Source organism: Gorilla gorilla, chromosome 20 (genome assembly GCF_029281585.2).
Source record: "Gorilla gorilla gorilla isolate KB3781 chromosome 20, NHGRI_mGorGor1-v2.1_pri, whole genome shotgun sequence".
Lineage (NCBI taxonomy): Eukaryota > Metazoa > Chordata > Mammalia > Primates > Hominidae > Gorilla > Gorilla gorilla.
This window is the reverse complement of record NC_073244.2, coordinates 52,018,279-52,040,538: the sequence shown is the minus strand read 5'-3', so window position 1 is coordinate 52,040,538 and position 22,260 is coordinate 52,018,279. Positions and strand designations below refer to the sequence as shown.

The 22,260-nt window shown below is 54.1% G+C and overlaps 1 protein-coding gene and 1 non-coding gene across 12 annotated transcripts in view; both read left to right on the top strand.

Annotated features, from left to right (window-relative positions):
- Positions 1 to 2,494: 2,494 nt before the first annotated feature.
- AKT2 (AKT serine/threonine kinase 2) overlaps positions 2,495 to 22,260 on the top strand; it is a 53,789-nt gene continuing 34,023 nt past the window's right edge. Inside the window, exons 1-2 of one of the 11 annotated variants that reach the window (XM_019015703.4) lie at positions 17,334 to 18,370; positions 19,108 to 19,209. The gene's annotated coding sequence lies outside the window, so the exon portion shown is untranslated. Of the gene's footprint in view, positions 2,693 to 2,936; positions 5,660 to 8,220; positions 8,771 to 16,626; positions 17,296 to 17,333; positions 22,046 to 22,260 lie in introns of those variants that run through there. The other 10 variants (XM_004060738.5, XM_055369406.2, XM_063701336.1 and 7 more) reach the window with 10 other exon arrangements.
- Positions 5,230 to 5,341, top strand: MIR641 (microRNA mir-641). The gene has a single exon (NR_106475.1). It is a non-coding gene; the product is annotated as a microRNA mir-641 (primary transcript).

Genomic DNA, 22,260 nt, shown 5'->3' with positions numbered 1-22,260 from the left:
GAAAAAAAAAAAAAAAATATTAGGCCAAGCGCGGTGGCTCACATCTCTAATCCCAGTTCTTTGGGAGGCTAAGGTGGGTGGATCGCCTCAGCTCAGGAGTCTGAGACCAGTCTGGGCAACATGGCGAAACTCCGTCTCTACCAAAAATACAAAAAAATTAGCTGGGCATAGTGGTGCACATCTGTGGTCCCAGTACTTGGGAGGCCGAAGTGGGAGGATCGCTTGAGCATGGGAGGTGTCGGTTGCAGTGAACTGAGATCGTGCCACTGCATTTCAACCTCGGTGACAGAGGGGGTGAAACCCTGTCTCAAAAAAACAATAAAAAACCAAAACCAGAAAGAGCCGGGCGCAGTGGCTCACACCTGTTATCCCGGCACTTTGGGAGGCCAAGGCAGGTGGATCACGAGGTCAAGAGATGGAGACTATCCTGGCCAACATGGTGAAACCCCGTCTCTACTAAAAATACAAAAAAATTAGCTGGGCGTGTTGGCGCGTGCCTGTAATCCCAGCTACTCAGGAGGCCGAGGCAGGAGAATCGCTTGAACCTGGGAGGCGGAGGGCAGAGGTTGCAGTGAGCCAAGATCTCGCCACTGCACTCCAGCCTGGCGATGCAGTGAGTCTCAAAAAAAAAAAAAAAAAGAAAAAAGAAAAAGGGAGAGAAAGCCACTGCCCTTGACTACCAGTGCTGCAAGGAGTTTATACACAAGCACATGGGTGGTTTCAGTGAGATCTCCGTGTGTCATAATTAAGTGCCCTAGGAGGGGCTAGGATTCAAGTTGGCCCAGGGGAGACTTAGACGTAGGGGAATGGCCTGTGAGCTGTTCAGTGTGGACAGGAGTGAAGAGGGTTGGTCACAGTAACCTTGAGTCTAGATTAGGGCAGAAGGGCTAATGCTTGAAACAAACATTCTGCAAGAGCCCACTCTGGGCAATGTTGGATACACACTTATCTCTGAGACAGTCTTGGTCTCTTCCTTTACTGGGTTTCCTGTGCAGTGGGGGAAACAGACCTGTCACCAGACAGTAACAGATGAAAATGGTTAGGGCTGTGAAGGGGGAGGCATTGGTCGGAGTTATTAACACCGACTGATGGGGAAGACCGGGAATTAGGAATACCGAGCAGCAAGTTCCAAGCTAGAAACCAATTAAGAAAGGGCTAGTTCCAGCATTAGGTTTACCTCTCAGAAAACGAAAGCCGAACCTTCAGCAGGATTTGCCTGAAACACTCTCACAGACTGAGGTGGACCCAGGATTCAACTCTCAGTCAGGCATTTTTCTCACTTACCAGTGCATACAATTGCCAAGTTATATGGCATACTGGAACCCAAATTCAGGAGGAAGCACAATCCCTATGAGAGAGGAGGGGCTGGGAGCCAGATGTCTCACAGCTGTCCAGTATACTAGCTAATATATGGATTAGGATCTGTGCAAAGTTCTTTTCTTGCAGGGTCATTTTTTTTCTTTTTTCTTTCTTTTTTTTTTTTTTTGAGACGGAGTCTTGCACTGTCGCCCGGGCCGGAGTGCAATGGCATGATCTCGGCTCACTGAAACCTCTGCCTCCCGGGTTCACGCGATTCTCCTGCCTCAAGCCTCCCAAGTAGTTGGAATTACAGGCACACACCGACATGCCCGGCTTTTTTTTTTTTTTTTTTTGTATTTTGAGTAGAGACGGGGTTTCACTATGTTGGCCAGGCTGTCTCGAACTCCTGACCTCATGATCCGTCTGCCTTGGCCTCTCCAAGTGCTAGGATTACAGGAGTGAGCCACCGCGCCCGGCCGCAGGGTGATTTTAAGGCCTTTATGGGCCCAAGTTGCATTATAAAATGTTATATCCCAGATTCACTGGAATATGTACGAGAGCAGGTGGCATTAATATCTTGCAGTAATGAATTAATTGGTAAAAACCGTTTTGTTTACATTAAAATGGTTCAAAAGGCAGCGACACAGCGATGATTGTTTCCATTTAGCAGATGTGGATACTGAGGCACAGAAAACGGTCAAGCCTTCTGCCCACAGTCACCAGAAAGGAGGAAATTCAAGTCTGGGGTTGTGTGGCTTCAGAGCCTGAGCTCAACCATGAGCACACTGAAAAGGAAACCCCTCCTAACTCACTCCCGCTCCGGGGTCCTTTAAGAGCGTCAGAACCCAGAACTGAGTAAAACAAGATCAAAGCGTATGTAAATACGGACTAGGGGCTGCCGGGAAATAATCGCTGCGGCTAGGCCCTAGGGAAAGCAGACGTCGGAGTCCTAGTGCGCCTGCGTAGCCCCATCTCGCCTTTCCGCCCCACGCCCTAGCGAGGCCCATCTCTAACCCACACACGCTCAAAGTTGTCTAATGTGCGCAGGCGCCCTGCTGTGAGCCCGCCTCCTTCTCTGCCCTGCTTTTGCGCTCTCGCTCTCTCAGAGTTCGTCTCTGGCTCTTTGTACGTCACTTCCTGTTTGTGGCGCGAGAGGGCGGTATTTCCGTCCAGAGGGTGGGAGGGGGCGGTAAGCGGGGGCTGGGGGGAGGGGGCGGGGGGGGACCGCGCCGCGCGAGCCGTTGGGCCTGCCTCGGAGGAGGCGTCGCCGCCGCCGCCGCCGCTGCCGGCGCCGTTGCCGCTCCCGGGAAACACAAGGAAAGGGAACCAGCGCAGCGTGGCGATGGGCGGGGGTAGAGCCCCGCCGGAGAGGCTGGGCGGCTGCCGGTGACAGGTGAGTGCGCCAGCGCGTGTCCCCGAACGCCCCCCCCGCGATGGTCGCGTCCGGGCCCCCCGCGGTGCCGCGATGGGCTGTACCACCCGTGCCCGGCGGGGGGACCACGGCCCTCGAGCCCCTCCTTCAGGAGCTGAGTGGGGGTGGCCGAGCGGGGGCGGTGGGACCAGCCTCGGGGGGCCGGGGCGGTGGCGGCGGGCCATACCACTGAGGCGGTGGGGGGAGCGCTGCAAGTTTGCGGGACGGGGAGCGCAGGCCCCAGCGTGCGCGGGCCGGGGGCTGGACCCTTCGGGCGCGGCGGGCAGATCGAGCTTGGCGTGCGCGGGCTAAGCTATCGAGGGGGCGCGCCGCATCAAGTGTAGAGGGCTGTACCTTTTTGGCGCTGTGGAAGCCGTTGCTGTGCTGTATTTACAGGGATGGGGGCTTCTGGGGAGGATGCTTCCCCAAGTTTGGCTGGGTTATATCACCACGGCGTTGGGGGAGCCCTGCTTAGAACATAGGGGAGCCCAAATCAGAGAAGGACTGTGATGTTTGTGATCTTTAAGGGACTGGGACGGGGCGGGACAGGCCCTAGTGGGTTTTAGGGGCGTATTTTGGGAGGACTGTGATGCCGATTGGTGAGGAGGGGTTTCTGTTTCCTGTATTTGACGTGTGTGGCGTTGGGGGTTTACACTGATCTCAGCCTTTATTGAACTTCTTAACGACTCTGGAGGGAACGTCATGGTTACTGGGGTGCTTTGGACCATGGAGGTGCTGCTCTGGATTCCATTACCCTCTCAGATTATTTACCAGGCAGTAACAGTTCTTTCCTTCCATAGGGGAGGGAGGAAAGCTGTGTTAGAAGTCACTGAAGTTGTCTGAGCCTTAACATTCTGAAGAGGAAGAGGGATTGGGCTTGGATTTGAGGAGCCGTGCCCCTGCACCCGCTTGTTAAAACTTGGGAGGAAGGAGTGTTTGGGGGAACACCTCTTCCCCCCAGGGAAGCTTTCTGGGGGCATCTTGATCTTGGGATTGTGAGGACCTCTTCCTCTCATTTGGAGACCTCTTGGGGCTCAGCAAGACGCCTGGGCTGGAGTAACTAGAGCCTCCAATGGGCTGCTTTTCAACTTCATCCACTCCTACCTTCCCAGAGAAGCAGCAGGAGTTCACTCGTGGGCTGAACTTGGTTGGCAGTGGATGTGAAGGGTCCAGGAACCAACGCAGACCACTACATGCTCCTCTGTCGCTGGCCACGAAGCTGTTTGTGTCTCCCAGTTACCAGCTCTGTCACACATCATGTTTACACTCCCCACCAAGGCAGTAACAGTTGGCCTTGCAGTGAGGCCGGGAGCTGTTTTCCCAGCTGTTCCTCTTTGCATAGGCCAAGGGGACTTGGAGTGGGGGTGCCCCTGGCCCAGCCTGGCCCAGGGAGGAAGGCTGCTCTGAAGGGCTTGGGACAGTCAGATCCCCCATGGATCTGGTGTCTTATTGTGGTCTGTGGGCTGGTGCTGGGAGCAGCCAGCCCCAGAGGTCTGTGGCCAGTGTCCCTGCTCCCTAGGCCAGATCATGACCTTGGCTTGCCCTGTAGCCTTTGCTCTAGGTCTGGAGTTCCCGGAGGACTGGCTGCAGTCCCTGATTGACCCAGCAGACCTGGGCTGGTGATGTGGTCAGAGGGGGCAGATGGTTGCCCCTAGTCCGCAGCAGTGACTTCCAAGCTGACTGGCTTCCGTGCCTCGTGGTTCCTGGAGAGAAAGGTCCCACAGTCTGTGAGGCAGCGGCGGCTCTGTAGAATCTTTCTCTACTAGGGGTTTGTTCCTCTGGTCCTCTCCTGCCAGCTTTTAGAGGGTTTGCCTGATGGGGCTAACAGTGGCAGTGAAAACAGTAATCATGAAATTGATGGCTGATAGTAACTGAGTGCATTCTGTGGGCCACACACTGTTTGGAATGCTTCATATAGATAAACTTGCTGAATACTTGAATTCTAGAGCGGTAGGCGCTGTTGTTATGCTCTCCCTTTTAGATGAGAAAACAGCATCTCAGAGAGGCAGATCATTTCCAGAGCTAGTGGATGCCCAGTGTTTATAGCATTCACCCCATGCCAGGCGTGTGACAGGGCTTTTGTACATGTGATCTCACTTAAGTCTCAAAACATACCTGTGGTTAGGCCTATTTTATGGAGAGCTATGAGCTAGTTAGAATTGTGATACCATTTTACAGATGAGGAATCATTTCACTTACTGTGAAGTGCAAAGATTTCCCAGAGGTCTCATAGCTGAAGTGGTAGAGGTGTGATGTGAGCCCTTGGCCCACCTTGGCCTCAGATCCTCTTGTCAAGGAGAAACTGGAGGAGTGGCTTTTGTCTGTGAGCATATACTCTGCCCAGCCCTGTGCTTCGGGCTTTATATGGTATTTGTGTCCTTTTTTGCAGAGTCCGAAATTGAAGTTCAGAGGAAGAATTGCCTTCCCCCAGGTCTTATCAGACCCTATGGGTGCCAGGGTAGGATTTGAACCCAGGTCACTGAGCCCCTAGTACCATGCATTCCTTGCTCACCAGGTTCCAGGCTGGGTGAAAGGAAGGAAAGACATAGGATAGAGTCACCTCTGTCCTCTGTCCTTCACCTATAGAGGTGACTGTCCTATGTCTTTCCTTCCTCTTACCCCTGAGCCTCAGGCTGCCCTGAGCATCTCTGCCTACAGCCAGTCCAGCATTTCTTGGTCCCTCCTCAGAGTGGAGCCAAGGCATCCTTTAACCCTGGGCAGGTGTATGCTGGGAGAAGAAGACAGCAAGAGAGCCATGCAGGGGGTGACACAGCTACCAGGGACCTGCGTTAGCTAGCAGCAGGATGGTGAAGTCGGTTCTAGCTCTGCGACCTTGGACCACACTGTTCACTCCCATACAGTGGTCTCAGAAGGACGTCCACCTTGGGCTGTTGTGAGGATTAAATGAATTAATCCACGAGAAGCTCCTAGAGTGGTGCCCGGTACTGTGTAAGTCTTGGTTGGCAGTCATGATTATGTTATGGAACGGAGGCATCCAGCCTCCCCCACCCCCTACTTTTGGTCCCCTCGAGCGTTCCGGGATCCAGCTCCCCAGCCTGGCCCAGCTAGGATCCAGAACTTCAATGTTCTGGTTTCCAGCCTCTGTAAAGAGGTGTATGGAAGCGAGTGAGAGCACAGGGTTCAAATCCAGCCCTGCCACTCCATGGCTGTGTGACCTTGAGCAGGCTCCCCAACCCTTCTGAGCTCATTTCATCATCGGTGCCATGGGGATGATGATAATTCCCACCTGATAGGATTATTGTGAAGGCTGAGTGGATTAATTTGTGGGAAGCATTCATAACTGTTCTGGCATACAATAAGCCTACCGGAAACGTCTCCTCGCTAAGAACAGTGCCCAACACATGGTGAGCTGTTGGTCTGTCTTAGCAATTGTAATTCTTAGTGTTTCTGCCGGGACTTTGAAGGCCTTTGCCAGTTCACAGAACCGTGTCAGAGAGCACTAGGAGGAGATCAGGGCTGAAATTTGCATCTCAGTTTTACAGATGCAGAAACAGAGGTCGGGGGAGACATGCAATCAAGTCAGAACTGACAAGGGCAGCTCCCGGGCCCACTCCTCTTCCACGCAGTGGCTTTGCAGCCCTGAGCGCCTCCAAGGTAGACACATTGGAGTCTTTTCAGAGGTCAGGCTCTGTGCTTGTTTTTTTTTTCTTTTGAGACAGGGCCTCCCTCTGTCACCCAGGCTGGAGTGCAGTGGTGTGATCACAGCTCACTGCAGGCTTGACCTCCTAGGCTTTAGTGATCCTTCCACCTCATCCTCTTGAGTAGCTGGGACTACAGGTGCATGCCACCATGCCTAGTTAATTTTTAAATTTTTTGTGGAAACGGGAGTCTCGCTATGCTGCTCAGGCTAGTCTTGAACTCCTGGGCTCAAGTGATCCTCCTGCCTCAGTCTCCTGAGTAGCTGGGACTGTAGGTGCATGCCACTGCCCCTGGTTCCCAGCCCACCACAGCTCACAGCTCTGGGAGTGGCAGGAAGGCTGGGCCTGGGCAGGGGGAGCAGCAGAAGTGCCTGCAGGGGTTGGCAGGGGCTGTGCTGCACTGGCCTGTGGGCCTGGGTGAGAGGTGAGGATGGATCCTAAGGGTATTGTGGAGCCGAGGAAAAGGTTTCACTCATCCGCCACCATTTACTGAACACCTCGTATGTGCCAGCATTGCATCAGTACTGGGAATACAGCAGTGTACTTGCCAAAGTCCCTATCCTTGTGGGGCTAAGCAAGACCAACCCGAAACAGGTGAATAAGCAAGGAGCCGGTTAGAGGGGGAGGAGCTAGGCAGCGAATTCAAATCAGGTGACAGACTGGGCACTTCTTTAGATGCATGCGGCTGTGGGGAGGGCCTCTGAGCTGATCCCAGTTTGGCAAGGTGAGGCAGTCATGTGGGATGGGAGGAGAAGGAACAGCCCTCCAGGTGGAGGGAACCACAGTGCAAAGGTCTGAAGGGAGGACAGAGCTTGGTGAGGTGCAGGGACAAGCCTGACGGAGGCCTGTGTGGCTTGGCAGAGCGAGGGAGCAGGGAGGAGATGAGTCCGGGGGCTGCGGGGCAGGCAGGGCCCTTTCCCTGGGAGCCTTGTGGACTGTCTGTGAAGGAGTTTGGAATTTCAGCAGAAACAGCCTGGTCAGATTTAGGGTGTTAGCAGGTGACACAGGAGCCGGTCACAGGCTCCTGCCTGGGGGCGTGGGTAGATTTGACTGAGCAGAGCAGGGCGTTTCACAGGCCTCCCACTTCCCCTCCAGTAGCATCACTGCCTTACAGCCAGCAAAGGCCTGAGGGTTGCCTCCCTCCTGTGGTTTTCACACCGTGTTCCCCAGAGCCCGTGGCTGTTACTTTTAGGGAAAGAGGAGGGGAGGCTCATTGGGCTGATTTCTCTGCCCATTCCTCCCCAACCCAACCAGCCGGACTAATACTGAATAGCAACGCAGGGCAGCAGTCTCACCTGATACAGACAGCACCCGCTGACCCTGCGTCCACACTGCCGTGGGCCTGCAGGCCTGCGCCATTCCCGGTGCTCCTCTGGAATTGGAAAGACCAGGGCTTGTGACTGGCGCCCAGCACCCAGGTCTCTGGTTGGTCTCAGGTGTGGTTGATATTACGAAGGCAAAATAAATGAGGGCCAGGTTGAGAGTGTGGGCATGTTTCTCCACTATAGCTGGGTGATCAGGGAGGACCTCCCTGAGGAGGTGACGTGTGGGTAGGGACTGGAGTGCTGTGAGGGAGCCATGGGAGGATCTGGGTGAAGACCCATTAGACCCAGGAGGAATCTTCTCTGATTCCCGCTTTACAGTGGTGAGAACTGAAGCCTGGAGAGCCTCTGTAGCTTGTGCTGAGTCCCCCAACCAGGAAATGTTGGGGACAGGCTATGAATCTGGGCTTCCAGAGATTCCCCCACCACAGCTCAGTAGCCCCTGGTGAGTGTGACTTCTGATCCCACCCATGGGCTCACCCCTAAGGCTTAGTGCGGGAGCCGGCACTCTGGCTTTTTTTTTTTTTTTTTTTGAGGTGTGTTCCAGGGTATCTTCCTAGAAGGAGTAGAACCCCTCAGAACAAACCTCTAGGGTCTCCAGAAGGCCCCCGGGATGGGTTGGGATGGAAAGGAGTGTCTTTCAGACTTGAGCTCCAAGCCCCTGGAGGACCCAGGGTCACCCCTCCCTGGGCCTCTCTTTAGCTTCCCAGAGCTCTCAGCAGAAGGCCCTCAACCACAGGCCTCCGGGCCGCACGGTGGGGTGGTTCCATGGCAGGCTCTTCTGGACAGCCAGCCAAGCAGCGAGAGGCCCAGCTGGGGGAGACAGCCTGGGAGCAGGACCAGGAGGGAGGGAGTGAGTGTGGGAGGGGTGCTGGGTGGGAGCTCAGCCTGGCCCCCTTGGGGCAGGACCTACTGCCAACTCGGCACCCACAGCAGGGCCCAGGTGCTCTGACTGTGCCGAGCAAGGGACAGCAAGCCGGGTCGGCCAAGAGGAGACTGCATGTCAGAGGTCCCAGCAGGAGTTTGTTCAGCCCAGCCGTCCTGCTGGAGAAGCTCGTTCGCAGATGTTGTTTCTAAGGGTGAGGCCAGAAACCCAAGTCTTCCTCGGTTTGCCACTTTGTGGGCCCTTTCTGAATGGGCTGGGGCAGTTGCCGCTCCCCGGTTCTCTTCTCCAGCCTGGCTTCAAGTTCTTCATGGTCTGGTGGGTTATTGGTGTACACTTACCCAGCTGGGGCTGCTGAGTGACCTGGTCCCGGGGGTAGCTGACGTGGGTGAGAACCCTGCTCTTGGCACCCCTCTCGGTGGCTGTGGAGCTCTGGGGCCTTATTTCTTCTCCCTAAGGTGCATTTTGCTCAGCTGTAAACGGGAACCTTCCTGCTGAGTGGGGCGGTGGGGAGGATGCACGGAGCTGCTGCGTTGGAAAGCACAGGCCTCCTGAGGAGGCGCGGGATGAATTTGGGCTGATGCTACTCCTGGTGATTGCCAGACAGGACTGAGGGCACCTGAGAGCACAGAAGGGGCTCTGCAGGGCAGTGGGCACAGGCTCGTTGTTGGTCCTTGGGAGAGAGTGGTAGGGCCTGTTAGCTGATGGGAGGGCTCCAGACAGGAATGTGAATCACTCCCACCACTGTACTCCTGCCCAACCAGATGCTGCATATTAGCTCTACAAACCTGCACAGCAGCCTGGGAGGTGGGCAGTGTTAGCACTCCCATCTTGTAGATAGGAAACTGAGGCCCAGGAAGCCACATAGAATATTGGGGTCATTCTCGTGAGTAGTTCGCCTCTCAGTGCTGGACACTGCTGCAGAGCTTAAGGTGTCCGCTCTCACTCATCCTCACCACAGCCTGGCAGCTCGCTGTCCCGATCGTCCCTGTTGTACAGGGGAGGAAACGGGCACAGAGAGGTTATTGGATTTGCTGGAAGTCAGTAATAGGCATGGTGGTTGAACCCTGCTCTGTTGGCGAAGCTGCCTTTTGAAGACTGCCTCGTCTTCTTGCCCTGCCTGCTATGACTGGAGTTGTCACTATTGTCATCATGATTTCTTTTCTGCTTTCTCTTCTCCTAGACAGAGCTGGCACAAAGTAGGCCTCAGTAATCCAGAAATGACTCCATTCCATGCCTGCTTGGGATGTGGGGTGTGGCTGCTTCTCTCCACCCCCAATACCATGACCTTGGCCCCTCCTTTTCCCAGAGCCCAGGGGGAAGAGATGAGGATGGGAGGCACCCCCTCCCCACTGCCCTAGGGGTCTGATTGCTGAACAGCCTCAGGAGCCAGCCTTTGGCTGTTCTTGGTCATTTGTGTGTTCCATCTGTCTCCAAATATTGATTGAATCACTTCTATGTGCCACGTGTAGTTCTGGATGTGATTGGAGGTGGCAGAGAGGTTGCGTTGGCCTGTGAGTGCTTGGTGTGGCTGAAGGAGGGAACAGAGATCTAGCTGGACTGGGTGGGAGAGGGGCTTGGGAAGGCTGCTGAGGAGCCCCTGTGATGTGAGAGCCCGAGGAACTGGGCTGGATGGGATGCAGCCAGGTAAAGGCCGCAAGGAAGGCGATATCTGGATGTGCTGGTGGAACAGCAGGCCCATGTGGCTGGAGCCGGGGGAGTGGGTGAGGGGGAGAGAGCAGGGTGGCAGGGCTCAGGGCCTGGGCTATGATGGGGATCCAGGGCTTTATCCCCAAAGAGAAGGGACACAGGTGGGTGGGGAGGGACCTGTGTGGGAGAGAGCTGGCTGGATTCAGGTGGCAGCCAGGGATGGAGAAAGCAGACCATATTCTGCTTTGGAGACAGGGTCCCCTAGAGCCCAGCTTCTCAAACTGGTGTCCGAAGGCCTTGGGGGGTGGGAGGAGGTGTCTGCAGGGCGTTGACTCTTTTTAGCTGTGTGTTTTCATTTAGATGATATTTTCAAAAAGTTAGTAGGGGCATGTTGGAAATTATTGGGATGATTCCTTTAGAACCAAGTAGTGACAGCAGTAACATTAGCTGCCACTGCATGGCTCTGACAGGCTCAGGACAGCCCCTGATGTCAGAGTCCTTTATGTAATTGCCACCTATTTTTCAAGCACTGGCCCTGTCCCCAGCTGTGTGTGAAGCCATCTCATTGGGTCCCCAGGACAACCCATGGTTATCAGAAAAATCATCTTTTTAAATTTTTCATTATTTTTTTGAGACAGGGTCTGGCTCTGTCACCCAGGCTGGAATGCAGTGGCACCATCATGGCTGATTGCAGCCTTGACCTCACTGGCTCAAGTGATCCTCCCACCTCAGCCTTCTGAGTAGCTGGGATTACAGGCATGCACCATCATACCTGGCTAATTTTTTTAAAACAATTTTCAGTAGAGATGGGAGTCTCCCTATTTTGCTCAGGCTGATCTTGAACTTTTGGGCTCAAGTGATCCACATCCCTCAGCCTCCCAAAGTGCTGGGATTACAGGCGTGAATCACTGCACCTGGCCTGCAAAAATTATCTTTTGAGATAACATAAACATGTGCTTGGGCAGATTGGTGTTAAGATTCCATTCTACAGGCTGGGCACGGTGGTTCACACCTGTAATCCCAGCACTTTGGGAGGCCGAGGGGGGTGGATCACAAGGTCAGGAGTTCAGTACCAGCCTGGCCAAGATGGTGAAACCCTGTCTGTACTAAAAATACAAAAATTAGCCAGGTGTGGTGGTGGGTGCCTATAATCCTAGCTACTCGGGAGGTTGAGACAGGAGAATTGCTTGAACCTGGGAAGCAGAGGTTGCAGTGAGCCAAGATCGCACTACTGCACTCCAGCCTGGCGACAGAGTGAGACTGTCTCAAAAAAAAAAAAAAAAAAAGATTCCATTTTACAGATGCGGAAGCTGAGTTTCAGAGAAGTGACCTGTGTAGCCTGGAAGTGGTAGAGTCAGGATTTGAGTTGACTAGAGGTGTGAGTTTGGGCCTGAGTCCTGCTCCAATTCCCCAGGTAAGCTGCGCTGGGATGCGGGAGAGATGGGGTATAGCATGGGAGCTTCCAGCCGCGCTGGGATGATCTGGCCTGTGAAAGTCACATCCCTGCCTCCTGCCTTTAGGCTCCCGGTGCTTAATTAGCAGGAATTCTATAGAGTTGCACTCCAGAATGGTAGCTACTAGCCACGTATGGACTTTTTTTTTTTTTTTTGAGACGGAGTCTTGCTCTGTCACCCAGGCTGGAGTGCAGTGGTGTGATCTTGTCTCACTACAACCGCCGCCTCCCGGGTTCAAGCGATTCTCTGCCTCAGCCTCCCGAGTAGCTGGGATTACAGGCGGCTACCACCATGCCTGGCTAATTTTTGTATTTTTAGTAGAGACAGGGTTTCACCATCTTGGCCAGGCTGGTCTTGAACTCCTGACCTCGTGATCGCCCCCCGCGCCCCCCGCCCCCGGCCTCCCAAAGTGCTGGGATTACGGGCGTGAGTCATCGTGCCCGGCCTCACATATGGCTTTTTAAGTTTTAATTAATTACAATTAAAGAAAAGTAAAAAGTCAGTTCTTTAGTTGCACTAGTTATCATTCAAACATTTAGTAACCACATTTCTGTCGTTATGGAAAGGTCTGTGGGCTAGTTCTGCTCTGGTTGCGGTCCCTCTCCTGCACCTACTCGCTGTGACTGTGTGCATGTGACTCTCTCCCTGGGCCTCAGTTTTCCCATGTGAGGAACGGGGATAGTAACACAGGCTGGCTGTGAAGATGAACATTAATCCATGCCTGGTGCTTTGTGAGTGCTCACTGAGTATTAGCCTTGATGCAGACCCACCGGTTTCTCCTTTTGCCACTGGGCCCTGCCCTGGAGCTCCCAGGGAGGTGGTGGCGATGCAGAGCGACGTGGGTCAGGGATTCCCCATGTAGTCCAACTGGAGGGCTCCCGTGCATGCGTGCACATCAGGGGCGGTAAGGAAGGGCTGGCCGGTGTGTGGGAGGAGGCGACACAAGATGGGAGGTGGCCCTGTCTCTTGGGAGCAAAGGCAGAAGGAGGTGGAGGCAGCTCAGGGCTCGGAGGACAGGGGTCCGGGCTCCTTGGCTGTGTCCCTGCTGTCTCTCACTGTGGGTATTCACCGAATCTCTCCCATCCTCGGTTTTCACATCTGCTGCATGCAGGTCCTCATGGTTCTCAAGTGAGGCAGGTGGTGAGCCCATCAGGCCAGTGCCCAGGGCTTATTCTGGGGACAGCTCCTGGAGAGGAAGGGCTGCCTCCCTAAGGACTCCTGCCCTGCCCTGGGTGCAAGGGGTTCCACCTGCTGCCCCTCCCCCACTCCCCAGCTCGCCTCAGGCGGATAGTTCCCCTCTCACTCCAAATAAGAGCCACAATGCTGACAGTGGCCCCCAAGGCCCTGCCCAGCGGTCCCCAGCTTCCTCTAGCTACATATCCCGGCCCTCCCCTTCACCCACTCCTGTAGGCGCCTCGAACGCGCCTCAGCCCTGCTCCTCCCCTGCCTGCAGCGTTCCTCCCCAGGTCTCCCCCTGGCTCTCTCACCTGCTTCCGGTTTTGCTCAGACCGCGCTGCCTCAGTGCGCCCTTCTGTCACCATCCTGTGTATAGTCGGAAACCCCTGCTCCCTTTCCCTGCACTGAATCTTCCGTGTGCTCCTTTTCTCCATGGCATTTGTCAGCTTTGGCTATCCTGTCTAATTTGCTTATGTATTTATTTTTTATTTTGCTGCCTGTTCCCTCATTCCCCCAACTCCCCAATGGCAGGGAGTTCTGTTTTGGTCACTGCTGAATCGCTGGTGACCCAAGCAGTGATGATGCAGAGTTGTTGTGATATTTGTGGAATGAATGAATGCAGGATTTTTTGTTTTACCTTCACTTGGCACAAATGCTGTGGTTCTGTTCACCACTCCCCCCGAATTAATGAAAGCTATGGGCCCATCCCTGTGCTGAGTGGAGCTGGGGACACAGTGGGGGCTAGGACAGACTGTATCCCTGCCTTGTGGAACCCACAGTCCAGTGGGAGAGGCGACATTACCCACATAGTCATGCAGGTGACAGAGGCAAGTGCTGTGAGGGGAAGGGAAGGCTGAGCTCTGAGAGTCCGCTGCTCGTGGGAGGGGGGTGGTCAGGGAAGGCCTCCGTGAAGAAGATGGGTGAACAGAGTGCCAGGCAAGGGGTACAGCATGTGCAAAGGTCTTGGGGTGTGAGAGCAGGGAGTCTTCATGGGGCCAGGAGAAGGGGAGATTGTGTGTTGGAGCGAGCAGACCAGTGAGGCTGGAGAGCAGGCGGGGCCAAGGCAGATGGCCCCTGGCAGCCTCCATAGGGGCCTTGGATGTGATCCATGGGCACTAGGGAGAGGTCCTGAGCAGGGGAGGGACAGGGTCAGAACTGCGTGGAGGATCCCGCTGGTTGCAGCATGGAGCCCTCAGAGTGTATGGAGCCCGTGGCCAAGCAGACTAGAATATTTGACATGATTTCTGTGGGTGCTGTAAGGCCCTGGGTGGCGTGAGGGGGAAGGTGTGTGTGTGGGGTGGCAGGGAGGAGAAGGAATCTGCTCTGTGCTTATTCTTGTCCCCGTTTCTTTTGCAGCCTGCCCACGGCTTCAACCTGCCTCCAGCCCCACCTGCTCCAAGCAGACAGATGGGGCGAGTGTAGGGAGCGTATTTAAAAGAAAAAAGAAACAAAAAGTCTCTCTTTTTTTTTTTTTTGAAGTACCCAGACCTTTTCAGGAAAAAAAAAAAGTTTCTTCAGTGCCACCTTCTCACCAAGGAGGTAGAATAGGTAAAAATTCACCTGTTTAGAAACATACAGTATAGAAAGTGAAGTTTCCCATGTCTCCACCCATCAGAGGAAATAATAATTTTTTTTTTTTTTTTTTTGAGACGGAGTCTTGCTCTGTCCCTCAGGCTGGAGTGCAGTGGCACAATCTCTGCTTACTCCAACCTCTGCCTCCCGGGTCCAAGCAATTCTCCTGCCTCAGCCTCCTGAGTAGCTGGAATTACAGGTGCCTGCCACCAGCCGGGCTAATTTTTGAATTTTTAGTAGAGACAGAGTTTCACCATATTGGCCAGGCTGGTCTTGACCTCCTGACCTTGTGATTTGCCCGCCTCGGCCTCCCAAAGTGCTGGGATTACAGTCATGAGCCACCGCGCCTGGCCAGTGATGATAATATTTGATACGTGTTGAGCAGTTGCTCTTACAGGCTCTTTTGGGAGGACTTCATGTGGATTAACTCACTGAACCCTCCAATAGCCTTAGAGGTAGGTATGTGCAGTTATTATCTCTAATATACAGATGAGGAAACAGGGGTGAAGAAAGGGAACATGACTTGGTGACTTGCCCAGGGTCTCACAGCAGGTGACACAGCCAGGGCTGAAAAGCTGGCATTTGGTTCCTGAGGCTGCCTTGCCTCCCGCACCCGCTCTCCTGCCTCTGTTAGTGTGGCGTATTTCCTTCGGATTTCTTTTTTCTGTGTGTGTGACATTTAAACACATACCTCCCCGTGCCCTGAAGTCTAAGATGGTATGCCCTATAAGGTCCATTATTGATCATATAACTGCTTTTCTGAAAAGAATGCGATAGGTGAGTTTTATCCATGGATTGCAAGGTACATGCCAATCTCAATGACATCAGCATGTGAAACAATATGCATATTGTAGAATTGAGGTGATAGGGCTTGTGTGTGTGTGTTTCAGAAAAGGCATCCCGCCTGCATTCTGTCATGCCGCGAGCCTTCGTTAGCGAATGCTGATGGTCTCAGTGTCAGCACAGCAGGGCTGGTTTCTGTGTTTCTGTGCTCAGGATGGCTTGTTGTGTTGTGTGGCCAGACCATCTCCACGCGTTGGGTGCTGTGCTGAGCCCTTCCCTGCATTAGCCTGTGATGAAAGCGCTGCTGTCTGTCCTTGCAAGGACAGGAGGAAACGGAGGCTTGGGAGTCTAGAAAGTGGGCAAGCAAGGACCCCAGTCCAGATCTGCCTAACTCTCAAGGCTGTGTGGCATGGTGTTGTGGGGGAGCCGGGCCGCCTGTACTTCCTGAGGTGAAGTCATAGGGCAAGTCATTTCACTTCTGTGCCTCAGTTTCCTCATTGTCATAGAAACAGTAGGAGTGTCTGCCTCAAAGCGTTGCTGTGAGGGTTATATTGGTATGTGCGAAGCACTCTTATGGGCCTGGCACGTGGTATGGGCTATGTGAGCCTTGCTCTTTTTAGTAGAGTCATGATATTAACCAATATATAGCACCAGACCCCTGTTGTGAGCTTTTAGATTGTTGCCAGGTTTCCCTATTTCAGCAGTACATACTTAGGACAGCGGTTGTCAGCTGGTGGTGGTTTTGTACCCCAGGAGACATTTGGTGATGACTGAAGACATGTTTGATTGTCGTAACCAGGGGAGGGTGTTCTGTTGGCTTTAGTGAGTAGAGACCCAGGATGCTGCCAAACCTCTTCAGGGTGCAGAAGAGTCCCCACATCAGGGATTCTCTATCCCCAAATGTCACTAGTGTTGAGGCTGAGAATTCCCACCCTAGAACCTCTGTGCCCTGGCACTAGCATTTTCTGCAGGAGAAATTCCTCCAAGCACATGTACATTTTCCACTTTATGAGTTTTACCAGAATGTTCTCACAAGACGCTGGGACCAGTTTATAGAGTGGTGAATAGCTTGTGGCAGATGAGGGAGTTGGTTCCCTCCCGTCTTGCCCCAGGTGCCTTTCTCCTGAGTTCCCATGAGCAGATGCTGCCTGTTACACCACTAGTTCCTGTTGTCTTTGGCTTTTTTGGTATATTTTTTTTCTTTTTTGAGACAGGGTCTGGCTTTGTCACCCAGGCTGGAGTGCAGTGGCACAATCTCAGCCCACTGCAACCTCTACCTCCCAGGCTCAGGTCATCCTCCCACCTCAGCCTCCCAGGTACCTGAAACTACAGGTGCACACCACCACACCTGACTACTATATATATATATGTATGTATATATGTATGTATTTTTTTTTTTTTTTTTTTTTTTTTGGCAGACACAGGGTTTCACCATGTTGCTCAGGCTGGTCTCAAACTCCTGGGCTCAGAGGATCCTCTTGCCCTGGCTTCCCAAAGTGCTGAGATTACAGGTGTGAGCCACCGTGCCCGGCCAGCTTTTTTTGTTTGTTTGTTTGTTTGTTTGTCTGTTTTTTGAGATACAGTTTTGCTCTGTCTCCCAGGCTGGAGTGTGGTGGTGTAGTCATAGCTCACTGCAGCCTCAACCTCCTGGGCTCAAGCAATCCTCCTGGCTCAGCCTCCCAAGTAGCTGGGACTACAGGTGTGCGCCACCACACCTGGCTAATTTTTATATTTTTTGTAGAGATAAGGTCTTGCTGTGTTACCAAGGCTGGTCTTGAACTGGTCTTAAGAGATCCTCTTGCCTCAGCCTTCCAAAGTGCTGGGATTACACGCGTGAGCCACCACGTCCAGCTTCCTGTTGTCTTTGAATTTATTTCCTGAGCAAGTCTTCCTCTGGGCGCTGTGGAAAGGCACAGATCTGAGTGCAGGCGACAGAGGCTCCTGAGGGGGTCGCTGCCACCTCCCCAATGAGCCTCCGCAACACCAGGAAGGAGCCCCACCCACCAGCTCCAGCTCCAAGAGACGCAGATCTCTGCTTCCCCACCTGCCTCCCTAGCCCATCTGTGCTGTCTGGCATCAAAACCAGGTCAGTGAGAGGGGGCGAGAGAAAAAGGACTTAGTAAGTGGCAAGGAAAGGAATTGAGCTTATTTTGAGCCTGTTCTGGGCACAGGGCTTCACTCTGTACATGTTCATTCCACAGATACTTATTAAGTACCCACTCCACTCTGTGCCCAACACCCTACAAAGCTCTGGGGATCCAGCTGTGGCCAAGGCAGCCAAGAGTCCTGCCTTTGTCGTGCTGACATTCCAGTGTGGGTGGTGGGCTGTCAGCGTAAGCAAACACATACAGTAACATCGGTGGTGATGGGTGCTTAGGGGAAAATGAAGGGTAAGGGTAAGGGGAGGTAGGGTGGGCATGCTTTGCCTAGGGAGGTTAGGAAGGCTTCTCAAGAAAGGGACGTGAGCAGAGGCTGAAGAGAGTGGAGAGGGGCCTGAGTTTCCACCTGAGGGTGCAGTGCCTGCAAGACCCTGAGGTGGGGCGTCCCTGTGTATCCTGGCAGCTGAGGGAGCCAGGCACTGCTGAAGTGAAGTGCCCTCAGAGAAGCAAAGGGGGATGTTGCAGGCCGCGTAGGGTCCTGTGGCTGCTTTGGGGATTTTGGCTTTTATGTTGCATAGGAGGGTTCGAGCGGAGAAGGGGTGGGAGCTGACTCAGGTGGTCACGGGGCTCCAGGCTGCAGGAGGGGCGTGGGCAGAGTGCTGACTTCTTTCACTCTATAACATTCTCTCACTCCTTCCCTGCTGTATTCAGCAGCAGTTTAGACCTTTTCGTTGCTGAGTAGTGTTCTACTGTGGATCTATGTGTTTGTTTATTCATTCTCTTGTGGGTAGACTCCTGGTCTGTTACCAGTTTGGGGTTACTGTGAATATTGCTGCTGTCAACATTGTAGTACAAGTCTTTTGTACATACACTAATTTCCTTGAGAGGAATTGCTAGGTCATGGGATAGGCATATATTGAGCTTTAATTTTGACTGCTTAACAGTTTTCCACAGTAGTTGAACCATTTTGCACCTCCCACCAATAATGAGTAAGGGTTCTGGTTCCTCTACATTCGTGCCAGCAGTTGGCCTTGTCAGTTTTTAGTATTCGAGCCATCCCAGGTAGGTGGTTATGATTTGCATTTGCCTGTAACTAATGAGATTATGTATGTTTCTTGGTTGTGTGGGTGTCCTCTCCTGTGAGGTGCTCTTGCTCTTTTTACCTTGTCTTGAGTCAACAGCTGCAGCTCTGGCCCAGGCACTCAGAAGACTCATGCCCAGGAACCTTAGGAAGTAATGAGTGTGGTGGGGCCGTGCAGGGACTCCCCTCCGCAGGGCGTGCTGTGGGGGTTCCATAGGCGAGTCTCTGTCCCCCTGCCTGAGTGTCCTCCGTTGGCAGCCCCCCGAGTGAGCAGGCCATCTTTTTTTTTTGAGATGTAGTTTCGCTCTTGTTGCCCAGGCTGGAGTGCAATGGCGTGATCTTGGCTCTCCACAACCTCCACCTCCCGGGTTCAAGCGGTTCTCCTGCCTCAGCCTCCCAAGTAGCATGTGCCACCACACCCAGCTAATTTTCTGTTTTCAGTAGAGACAAGGTTTCTCCATATTGGTCAGGCTGGTCTCGAACTCCCGACCTCAGGTGATCCGCCCACCTCAGCCTCCCAAAGTGCTGGGATTACAGGCGTGAGCCACCGTGCCCAGCCTAAGCCAGCCATCTTCTTGGCTGCAGTGGCTGGTATTTCATCACCACAGGACTGCGTCACGGACACCTCAGCTGAGGCGCCACCCTCAGTGGGAGGACAGGGCAGGATCCAGGCGGGACGCAGGGGATCTTCCAACTCCTCCCCCTGCTCTCCCTCCAGCTGTGCTGACTCCTTAGTTGCTGAGATGAGATTGTAAAAAGCAGCTCTGTTGATCCCAGCAGCGGCCAGGGCCTCCGCTGCTTCTCGGCTGGGAGACCCAAGGTAAACAGCTTCCCTTCTCTCAGCTTCTGTCCTCACCTGGGCATGGTCACTGACTGTCTGGTGGGGTGTTGGGAGCATTCAGGAGAGACTCCATGGGAGCGCTGGCACCCTGCCCAAGGCCACCCAGCTGGCGGTGGCTCTTGGACTCTGGAACCCAGACCACTCTTGGCCATACCTGGCTGCCTTTGCTTCTCTCTGGAATAATGGCAGCCGTGTGTTTGGCTGTTCACTGGGCGCCAGGCAGTAGGCCGAGCCCTGGGCCCACAGTGGGTGCTTTAGTGCTGCTGCATTACAAGGGCCCTGAGAGGTGATGTCCCTGGGCCGCTGTGGGCCAGCGAGAGGGGAGATGAGACATGGAGCCCCTGTTCTATTCCCTGCACATCAGCCCTTCCTTTGGACTCCGAGTTCTCCCTCCCAGCCATTTGGGAAGTATTTTGAACTGAGCTTGCATCAGGGAAGGCATGGTGTAGGTCCGTGTAGGGGACGGGCTTCTCTCAGTCCCAGCCATAGCCCAGAAGGCCCTTGGTGTTCTCCCCTGTCCACCTCTCTCTTGTTTTCTCCTCACCAGGCCCCTTTCTGCCTCAGGTCCTTGCATTTTCTGTTCCCCTGCTGAAATACATTTCCTCATGTGTCTACACAGCTCACTCCCTCAGTTAACTCGGGTGTCTGCTCGCAAGTCCCCCACACCAAGCTAACATCCTGTTCTTCCACTCTCCAGCCTCCCCACCACCTGATTATTTGTATATCCGTGTATTTTTCTGCCCCTCACACCAGACTGTGAGCCTCATGAAGGCAGGGCTGTGTCTTAGTGACATTCTGTTGCTGGTACCATCCGGGGTCTAGGATGCACCCCAAAAAAGATTGGTGTCATGAAGAGAGTCTGGTAGTGTGTCCCTGGCTGTGTGTGGTCCTGGGGTGGGGGTCAGTTGGGGACACTTGGCCTCTTTCTTCATGTGCTCATTAGATAAGACGCTTTGCTGGTCTACTGCATTAGCGTTAATAGGTGTTGGGAGGGTTGCTCCAAGGGTGCACAAAGAGCACACAGTGCAGCCTCTGAGGTGGGGAAGGCTTCCTGGAGGAGGCACTGGTTTAGCTGAGACCTCAAGGAAGAGAGAGAAGAACGCCCAGAAGGAGGTGCTGTCCCTGATGGAGGCCAGAGGGAAGGGCTTGAGTGACAGAAGCGTAACGTGGAGAGTCAGGTAGGGCGGAGAGGCTGGAGAGGTGCAATAGTCAACGTCATGGTCCTTAGCCTTTCCCGAGGGCTTTCTGGGTGCACGTCTCAGCTCATGCACCTGGAACGCAGGGCAGCAGAGGCCAGGTCCTGAAGGGCCTTGGATCCTCAGCTGAGGAGTTTGGCTTTTTTGCTGGGAACACCAGGGAGCCACAAAGGTTCTGAGCAGGAGAAAGACAGGTTCAGCGTTGGGGATCCCTCTAGCTGCTGAATGTGGGGTGAGTGGGAGGGAGCAAGAGTGGAGCGTAGGAACTCGGGGAAGAGGTGGGGGCAGATGGGGCAGACCTGACTAGAGCCAGGCCGCGGGCAGGATGGGGAGAGATGGTCACGTTAGAGGTTGACACACAGAACAGTGGGAGATACAGAAATACATACATATTTATATATTTTTTGAGACAGGGTCTCATTCTGTCACCTAAGCTGGAGTGCAGTGGTGCAATCAAGGCTCACTGCAGCCTCGACCTCCCAGGCTCGAGTGATCCTCCTGTCTCGAATAGCTGACATTACAGGTGCACAGCACCATGCCTGGCTAATTTTTTAATTTTTAATTTTTTTGTAGAAAAAAATTGGGTAGTGAGACAAGTTCTCACTACGTTGCCCAGGCAGGTCTCAAACTCCTAGGCTCAAGGGATTCTCCTGCCTTGACCTCCCAAAGTGTTGGGATTACAGACATGAGCCACTGTGCCCGGCTGAGATGTGGGGATGTTGAGGATTGAGAGTCTGGCAGTCCTGTGTGTTTGGGTTGTGGGGTGCCGGGCATGTTGCTGGCAAGGGGAGCCCCTTATTGCTGCTCCCAGCCTCGCATCATTGCCTTTGCAGCTTGGAGCCCAGAATGTGATTTCTCACCCTCCTGTTTACTTCCCTGTCATTGTCCATCTTGTCTTTCCTCCCGCTTCCTCCCACTTACCTCCCTTCCTTCTGCCGGGACCTGGGCAGCCTGCCACTGTCACATGCCAGGCAGTAGCGTGTCCGGCCCACCAGCTCCCCTGGGGCACGAGAGAAAGCTGATGCCCATGGTGTCCCTAGAGCCAGCTGCCACTTCTCTGGGGGCCACCGTAGCTCCCGACCTGCTGTCCGCAAATAACCCCAGGCTGGGAAAGGCAAAGGCGCCTTGGTCTCTGTGGACCCTGGCCAGGCCCCAGGCTCCAGGTAGGGGCCCAGCTGGCGCTGCCTCGCGCCCTCCTCCCCTCCGTTCTGGGAACCTGAGACGAAGCAGTGGCCTTGGCGTCCCTCAGTCTGTTGGTTGCTGGTCCCTGAGGACAGAAGTGAAGGTCTTGGGGTAGGGATCAGGGCCTTGGTCAAGCCCCCAGGACTGGCTTCTAGGCCCCAGGCCGTGCATACGCAGTAGGTTGCTTTCTTGTTCAAGATCCCGGATTGTCTGAGACCTGTCTTTTCTCTGTCATCTGATGGGGGGAGGGAGGCCACTGAGGCTCAGGGAATGGCATGGGATGGCATGGGGGGACGGGAGTGTGCTTAGTTTGTTGAAGGTGGCAGGTTGGTGGCTTCCTGGTTTGGAAAGAAGAGGGGGGAGAGAGAGAAAAGAGTGTGTGTGTGTAAGATGGTGGAGGGACAGGCAGATGCTGGTGGCTCTGTGCACTCCCTCAGGTACCCTGGGCTGCCTCATTCATACTGGGTTACCTCAGTGTTGGGCCATGGGAGTGACACGGGGCGGGCAGGGCACGGCTACCTTGATGCTTGCTCAGTCAGGAGTGACTGTGGGTGGAGGGGCCACCTCCCCCCAGCATGGGTGTCCTGAGTTTGGGGTCTGGCCTGCGCTTAGGCCGGGGAGCTCTGCTTCCCCCACATTGGGGTCGCTGGGG